This window comes from Antennarius striatus, chromosome 18 (genome assembly GCF_040054535.1).
Source record: "Antennarius striatus isolate MH-2024 chromosome 18, ASM4005453v1, whole genome shotgun sequence".
NCBI classification, from domain to species: Eukaryota; Metazoa; Chordata; class Actinopteri; order Lophiiformes; family Antennariidae; genus Antennarius; species Antennarius striatus.
Genome location: NC_090793.1, coordinates 12,559,818 through 12,569,189, shown reverse-complemented (window position 1 = coordinate 12,569,189; position 9,372 = coordinate 12,559,818). Strand labels below are relative to the sequence as shown.

Genomic DNA, 9,372 nt, shown 5'->3' with positions numbered 1-9,372 from the left:
CCGTCTCACTGAAACGCACACTGAAAGCTCTTTTGAACTAATTTCTGTACACAAAACCTAACACATTGCAATGTTTGTTATTATCTGGAATTTACCTTGACTCCCATTAGATTGTACTGGTATTTAGATTTAGTTTTATCCTGACAATCCTCTTTAAATAATGACCAAAGGGGGACCAATCTGTATCTGGTCCTCAAAGAAAATTAGATGAAAATATGAAGACAGTCCCTTCATCCCTCTGGCACTAAGGCAGCAGCATGGAAACTGGAAAAAAAGTAATGAAAACAAGTGCAGAAGAAGCTGGAAGCGATTCCATCACTTCACAGGCTCTGACTTTAAAGGCCTTCTTGTGGCCCTGAAGTTAAAGTCACAAAAACATTTTTTTTCTAATGGGGATATTATTTTCAGCCAACAAACAGAAATTATTCTCTTCTTTTAATGGCTTGGTCGTTTCATGTAATGGATTTTAGACTTTAAGTGAATGCCTATTTTCAGATATATGACCCACAAATAAACATAGTTTATGGTAAAAAACTTGAAAATATAATGCAGTTTGAGCGACAGACCAGGAAGTCCAGATGTCAGGAGAGAAAGTTAGCTGGTGAATCACTTTTTATTATTGTGATTCACCAGTGTCCACTCTTATAACACTGTAGTTCCTCCTCATATGGAGATAAGCACAGTGTACTGTACTCAGTACAGGGAGTGCACATGCAAGTTGCATCTTTCCAGTCTGCTCAGAAAAGTAACAAACAGTGCTGGTTTTCAGACGGCCATAACCAATCAGAGGTGTTTGTCACTGAAAAGACATGAGTTGCCAAATATTTCAGTGCTTCTAAACAAGACAAAAAGTGTGGAGTAACATGGAAATAAGGATTTTAATATTATCTTGAGACCAGAGAAGATGGGAAAATGAGTAGCTGTAATCATTTGTTTAATTGCTGTTCATTTTTTGTGTCTCATTCAATTTCTGTTTCTAGGGAAGCGTATGTTCATCCATATGTGCAGAGAGAGCTGTAGTTGGATTTGCTTTGGGCAAGAAGCTGACACAGATGTTTCTATGTCTGTTTTTCCCAGCACACATCGTCTCATCATTATTGAACATGATTTGTACAAGACATCAACTTTCAAGCATGGTCTTCTGACGTCAGAACTGAAAAAGGCTATTTAGTTTGTTTTACATCTTGATTCACAGAAATAGCACATGAATTCCACAGAGCTGGAGTCATGACATGACATCTGAAATAATTAGAGTACATGTTGTTGGGCTGTTAGTAAAGTCTTTATTCCCATGGTAAGTTTTTTGTTGTTGCAAGTATTGGTGGAATTTTGAATGAGGTTTTCTCTCTTTAAGACAATCAAGGTAGTTTGTTTTTACTTTGTCTGAACTCAGTTTTATATACTGTCTATTACAATACTAGTAAGTTATTTTTGAATGGATGTGGAATCTGTTGATGAAAAAAGACTTTTTGAGACCGTGAAATTAAAGCTTTATTCCCCCTGTCAGACAAGCTAGATTCTGAGAGAGCCTGAATGTGTTACTTCAGGTTCACCTAAATTGATGAATATGAATAAATAAAACTTCTTTTTCTTAAAAAATGATAAAAATAACACACAGTATGAAGTACTATAATAAAACCTTGCTTGCCTTTGAACACAAGTTTTCAAAATGTAAGAAAAAAAGAAAGGAAAGCGTGCTTGATCTAAGGTTTCTGGTATTTTATTAATTTCTGGGATAACCCAGACAGATTTATTATTTAGAAGATGGAAACATTTCTCAGTCCACAAAGCAACATAATAAAACCTTTGCTGCATGTTTAAAAAAAATCACCAAAATGGGAGATGCATGGTTTTGAGGGATAGACCCCACTTCTCCCTCTAATAAAAGAGTCTGCCTCACCTCAAGGTGTTTGTGTTGCTAGGAAGCAAAAGAGAACATCTGTTCAGCTGTTTACACAATGAAAAGTCTAAGGATCTTCAATTTGAGAACTCCAAACTGATGGAGGTTGTAGGTGACAAACACATTTAATGTATTGTTTTTAGCACTCTCTTGTGACAGCCTGAAAAATAATTCTCATCGTCTGTGAATCAGTGACACCTCATTGATGGTACACATCTAATCAGACACCGCTAGGTGAGTGTCAGTGTAATGAAATGAGCACATACACATTAACACACATGCTCATTCATTACTTTTCAACTAGCTGGCCGGCTGCCTTGCAGTGACTGAACAAGTATATCTTAGCATCTGGCCATTTACGGCCTGAGGTAAAAATGATAGCAGTTTAGAGGATGATGCTTTTCTTTGCATTTGGAAAAAATGAAAATAATACAAAGAGAAAGAGGAGCAATTAAGAAACTGTGTTTTTACAATATTAGTTTGAAGGTTTGCAGGTCACAAAAAAAAAAGTTTCATAAGTCAGCTGTCTGGACACTCCTTAGGTGGATTGTAAAAGAATGTTAGCGACTGTCCTGTGCTTTGTTGGATTTGAAGGTTAAAGCCACAATAGCCATTGTTGCAAGACACATTGAGCCTACCAGAAGAATCTTTTGTACCCAAAAAAGCTTTTTTTTTCTTCTGACTTTCGAAGTCAAAACATGTTTGAATCAGATTTAATCTCAGTAAAACACATTGCTCCAGTGACATCTGCATAGTTTACCCCACCCCTCGACAGAGTATCATAGAAGTCAGTGCTTTATTTTGCGTAATTTTGGGAAATGTTTGAAGAAATCCTCTGCACCAAGTGTAAGGATTCTTTTCTGTTACACTGTCCACATTGGATGAGAGGCTGGGTATATTCAGGAAGAGTCACCAGTTCATCACAGGGTCAACAGATAAGTTGTGTTTCAAGTGCATGGTGGCCAGCTCTACTCAACACTCAGGTTTACTTTTCTTCAGGTCATTCACCGCCTCAGTGTAGCTGGTCATCATAATGATACCATGCAAAAAAATTGTGACCACTTCAGCAGCTTCTCTGTTAAAACACGATGGTCATAGGGTTGTGCTTTTATAGGGTATTGAATGAATGCCATGCACTGATGACACAGTGATGATTCACTCTGGCCAGTCAGCAGTGTTTTACATCAACTCTTAGTACCTGCTAAGCTTTTTTGGAACCTCAATAGAAGTGGCAGAAAAATTTAGATACCAGTTTGTTGTATTCAGTGTAAAGCACAGCTATATAAAACAGGTAATCTTAATGTGCAGCCCTCAGCATGTAACAGACAGATTTGAACCCAGGACCATCCTGCTGTGAAGAAACAATACTATCCACTACCCCCACTGAGCCCTCTCAATGTTACCCAGCCAACTGAAAACAGCTGACTCGGTGTTTCCAACAAACTTATAGACCATCAAAATGTTAGCTGCTGAAATCCAGGACTCATTATTTATGCTTTTTTAAAAAAAAAAGAAAAAAGACATGTATCTACAACTTATATTACTTTAAAATGTCAATTTTCTTGACTTTGACTTGATGACTTCAGTATTAGTCAAACAAGACTTACTCAACATTAGAAAATGTCCTGGCCTCTGTGCTGAGTTTATTTAGTCATTATATGTGGAGAAGATGTAAGTAACAATCACCGGTTTAATTTCCAGATGAAATGCTAGATGGTCTCAGAATCAGTTGGACTCCTGTTTGTGACCGGTTGTACTGCAGTGGCGTTGTTGATTATTGCTTTTCAAAAAGTTGATAATGTACAAGATGTGTAGTAAAAGAGCTTGAGAGTCCCTCCGACTGTGCTGTCAAATAATCTGTGGAAGATCAAATTAATCTCAGGGCCATGTCCACAGCTAAACCTTTAATCCCTGGCTTTCTTTGGGCACAGTACAGCCGGCTTATATCAATATGTTTTTTTCCGAGTTAATGCGTTATTCAAGTTCCTGACAGAATGACATTGGGAAATCGTTTATATTGGTTGGGTCCAGCTCCAATGTTTCTACATTTCAGCATGCTTGTGCACCTGCAAATGTTGAGCTGAATCATGAAGAAAACTCCTGCAGTGCAGTTCAGCATCCTGACTAAGTGCTTTTTCATATGCACTGTGTGGGAATCTGACAAGACAGCCTCGATCATCATTTTTTTCCCCATCATCTTCAGAAAACCGCACTATTTTTTTTTTCATTAAAGCCCACTCTCTGGGATTTTATGTACATCAGTGGTGAAATATATTTTTGGGTATGATCCTGTGTAATTCTAGAATGGCCTTCAATCCACTACTACTGCTGCTGCTGCTTTGTCTTGCTAGTCCTCTAATGACCTTCCCAGACTTCCATCTGCTGCAGACGTTGTTGAAAATATTACATTTTGGTTTGGGCTGTGAGAGCTGCAGGATAATTTGTCGTCGTCTGCCCTCCCCAATTGTGTCTGAGTTGTATTCAAGAGCTGCTGGCTAGGTGTAAGATTTTAGTTTCATTCTGGGACAATAGTGCCTCTGTTGAGGGCAGGTTATCTGAGAACACTGACACTGTCTTTGGGCAACAAAGGTCTGTGTTATGATGCAGACCCACTTGAGGTTAGACATGTGTGCCATCAAGAGGGAACACAGAAATAACACAGTTGTTCTTCATCGTACTTTTAACCTTAACCTCAAAGACGTGTCTGAACACAATGAGTATATTGTGTGGCTTTAAATTACAGTTGTACTGTATTTCTGTAGCGATTAATTACATGTCTGGTCTTACTGTTTTTTAGTCTGGAAAAAAAATCCCACAACATTTGTTTTTATAAAGTGCTGTAATTTTTGAAGTTAATTTTTGTCAAGTTAAGAAATGCTGCCTTTTAGGTGTTGAATGACCGAAAATTCTATTTTTACCCACTTAGAGTAAAATTCTATTTATTGCAATGGAAATGCAGCAAGAATCCATCCTGTGGTTTGTATACATTCACTGAGAGCCATGCATGGAATAAGTGTGTGAGTGTAGTTACTCATTGAGCAGATTTGCTTTCTTTGTTTGTACAAAGTAACAAAGTGATCCGTTGGATTTATGGCCCCTCCAATCCAGTGCTCATGTATGAGGTCTCCAGCGGAAAGAGACCAAGGAAGTCATGTTGGAAAAAGTCCTTCTGCTATCTTCTCATCTTGTCGAGTCGTGTTAAAAAAAGAAAAGAGTTATTAAGCTTGTGTGGGCATCTCTAAGCTTGTGTGGGCATCTCCTACAGCGTACAGAAGTGAGGGAGTTTTTAGGAGGGGTAATAATTTTGAACAGTTTGTTAATTTCTCATTTTAATACATGAAGGCAAAAACACAGAATATGAATATTTGTGCTTTTTGTGGAATAATGCAAACATGAACTACTGTATGTGTATGTAACACTTCAACTATAATGATCAACAAAATAAAGGAAAGGGGGGATTTATAATGGAACTACTCAATAATTTTAAAAAAGTGAAACTAGTTGGATCATTGCAAACAGCAATGTAACATTTCAGCCTCTTAATATCTGTGCTTTGTATATAAAATACTTAGTTGCTTGTACTGTGTCTCCAGGGTCTGCATGCCAGTATATGAAGATAAAGTCAAAATGGACAGGTAGTTGTAAACTCAAGTTACTCAAGTTATGGGTCAGAAAGCTAATGAAATCCTCAACATACAAACACAATTAGTTCTGAGAGATTTTTCATAAGCTAAAGTGTTTGTAAGTTGTTTTTAGTCAATTTAAATCTGTAATCGCCATTTGAGGTCATTTTATAATGTCACAATGCAAATATAGAATGTCAATGAGATTGACAGGGGTGGTGCAGGGGTACAGCACAAGAGCAAAAACAGTAAGACTGAGGATGCAAAGATAAACATCAGATGGGGAAATCCTTGACGATGTATCCATACTCATAATCATTCTTGAACTTCTTCTGTAATTGTTATGCTAAAGCCCTCAGTGAAATGTACATTAACTGTTTGCAAATAAACAACTCTTACATTAAATTGTAGAACCCTTTACACATATTACATGGTGGAGTAAAATGTGAATCTTTGTAGTTATTTCAAAGGACCATATATTCAAAGTGTTACTAAGTATTCTGGTTTTTGTTTTTTCATGTCGGTCGGTCTTATAATTAATGTCAACATCCCAAATGTTTTGGACATGGGAGTGTGACATCTTTGCTAGTGACTCAAGGGTTCAGTTGAGGAGCAATTTTTCTAACAATGCTTGCCTAAAAGAGGAACCCCTGACAGGGAACAAACAATAGCTTTACAAACAAATCTCTGTCTCTGAATAGTCGAAAAGAAAACATTTAATGCGGGGCGTTGGCTGATATTTGAAACTTGTTTCCTTAATGGCATTTAGCATCTTCCTGTGTGGTCCATTGGTCTAGCAAAGTAAATGGTGCATTTTACATAAGCTGTGACTCACTGCTAGTGGTTTGGAGCTTATGGCACATTATGGCTGGTTTAACCAATTTTTGTTAATAAGGATGGCAGTCAGGATGTATAATTTGTAATCCTCTTTTGCATGTAAACATGGAGTAGTGCTTCCTGTTGGAGCCCAATAAAAGTGTTACCTGTAGGATTGCTTTTCACTTGTTTGCATTTGGCTCTGACCTGGCCTGTTGCTAAAAACCTGAGCTTGTAGCAAACTCTGACTTTCAGTTTTTTCTTTCTGCAATTGGGAAACTTCACCAAAATAAAAGTGAATATGTTAACATCAAAACTGTATCTAGTTAAATTTATGATATGCATTATGTACCCCTAGGAAAAGGAATTCTGATCAGGCTTGAGTCAAGGTTTCATCCGTCTGCTACCTGGAAAAATGTTTCTTTGACAGAGTGATTAAGGTATTGCATGCTTCATTGCAAGAGTGTGGTAGGGCATCAATCAAGATCTACAGTTTGTAAAGCTACCGTATTTCTTGGAAAGGTAGCAGTGACAAGTAAAAACTAGTCAAATAGAAACAGAGGAGGGTTTGTCGTGTGCATTCTCTGTGGATTTTGTGACACACTGCATTCACTTCATGGAAAGGAAAACAACCTTATCACTTTCATCATGCTTTGAGCTAAACTTGGACCCCAATGTGAAGAGAAAATGGTTTATGAACTTGATTTGATTTGTGTTGTAGGTGGAAAGTAGGAAACATTCTTTGCAGGGAAGATTTTTTTCAGAAGTGGTTAGACATCTACAGACACGCAGAGTTACTTGTTAAGTGATATTTGTATTGCTTCCAGGTTACTTCAAGTCTAGCCCTCCTGTCATATCTTTGAATGGGCCTGGTATTAAAACATTGCAGAGAACAAAGCTTGAATTTTTAAGCTGCAGTGTGCCTGTGGGTGTCTCTTTCAGAAAATGTTTATAAGCCTGAAAATTAGCCAATGTACATAGTGGATGGGTGGTAAAAATACAAATAGAAATCACAGAGCAAAATTCACAAAGTATGATACCCAGTGCCTGTGATTCTTGTCTAGACCAAACTCCTCTCCAGAACTGAGACCGAGACTTTGAACAAAGGTGCTTTATTTAAAACTGTGTTGGTCTCTTTGACAAAAGTCTATCTATCTGTCTTGACCTTAACATGCCATGTTGACCTGACTTTACAGCCCTGTGTCAACAGTGAGGAGAAGAGAATCCCTGTTTGCTGAATGCTTTTAAGGCTGCAAGAGAACTCATTTTAGCAACTTTATAGTTTTCTTTTGGACCATGATGTCTAACTTACAAATAACAATAGAGACTCTGCATACCAAGACTGTGCATTCATGCTGTTGCTGCTATAAGACTGAACAGCAGCTCTTTTAGCTAATGTCCTTAAATGTTCTCCACGACAACAGTAAGGCTGTTCAGATTTGTCCACCAAACACCATTGTCATCCAACAGTTATTGAAATGCTCATAGTGTGAAAGCAACAGCGAGCCATCTCCTTGTAGACCTATGAAATATCATTCTGGCTAATAAATAACAAACACCCTTCCCCAAGACATAGCTCTGTGTGAATTATGACAACAATGACTGCAGCTCCTCTGGCAGTGTATTGTAACGAAGTGTGTTCAAGGAGGAAAAGAAGATGTCAACCCCTGCATTTTACAAGCCAATGTCACCTCTCAGGGATTTCATCACCATCATAAAATGTATTTCCCAACCATTTATGGATGAGATGACAGCATGGCTCATAATATTGTTTCAAGGCTCAGCTACAGAGTTGATCAGTGATTTGTTTAACTCTGGGAGCACTAAAACATAATGCAGTCTAAACACTACCTTTTCTAATTGCCTACTAACTTTCAAAGACACCAGTGCTTCATTGAGCATAGAATTAATTTCCTGGTGGGACTGTGAGCGGAACATCTTCATTACTACGTGTTTTCATAATTGAAGCCAGAGGCCTGTAAAACAAAGAAGGAATTCTGTTTGCTTCACTTATAATGCTTCCCACCATAAAAACAGTGGAATTGGCCCTTGTGCCAGGTTGCCCAATAAACTGTTTGTGAAGGAAATGTATTCATTGTATACAAGTAGTCATATATTCCTTACCGTGGGCCATGTTAAGGCCCCATGATGCTTAAAGTATCACTGATAAATGATCACTATCAGCTATGTCTCCATCTTCATTTTCATAAGAAGCCACTTCAGCTTGATATCTCAGTGAAGAATGGATTCCCTAATTGACATACCCTGGAGTGCATAGATGGACTAGTGCCAGGCAGTAAGGATTAGCTCTCAGGATCTGCATCCACTGGAACAACAATCTCTTCCTGGGCAGATTAGTAGGCTGAGACTTTTTAATATGAATTTTCTTGTTAGTTTTTATCCTGGTGTTATTTCAATCATCAGGCAGCCATAGGATTACCTAAGAGATCAAAATACTTAAAAATCTAATTGGGTTTCTGGGTCGAATTACATAGAAACAGCGCACATTTTATTTATACTGGATTTGTTGTTATTATTTACCTATGTACCCAAAACTTCCTTCCTTTTCTTGATTTGACTTGACACCCTTTTAGATTCCTTTTATGTTACTTTAAGCTTCCAGTTAGTAAAGTTATCCAAACTTTTGAAGATTTATGCCCAGATGTAAATGCTTGGCACCTGTTGGACTGTTGAAAAGTGTCCGAGCTGAGATCCAGGAGTCACATGTGGAAATGTCATTAGTTGTATTGAGTTGTATATAGCAGATAAAACAATCTTCTCTCTTATAACAACAGCTCTTAGAGATCGCTCATGTTTCTCTATCTCCGTCTTTCTCTACAGACGTTGTTTGTTCGGTTTCCTGAATTTACATCTTTATTCAGTATTTGAAGGACAGATTAAATTATGCTTTGACTTTGGAAAAGGACGTTGTGTGTGGAATTTACCAATTCCAAGGTCGTAAACTTTTCAATCTCAGCATTTTTTGTAAAGGATATACATGTAATTAAAAATATAAGCATCGCGTTAAAATTG

The 9,372-nt window shown here is 37.6% G+C and overlaps 1 protein-coding gene across 1 annotated transcript in view; it reads left to right on the top strand.

Annotated features, from left to right (window-relative positions):
* egfra (epidermal growth factor receptor a (erythroblastic leukemia viral (v-erb-b) oncogene homolog, avian)) overlaps positions 1-9,372 on the top strand; it is a 35,421-nt gene that overhangs the window by 872 nt on the left and 25,177 nt on the right. The window lies entirely within an intron of this gene.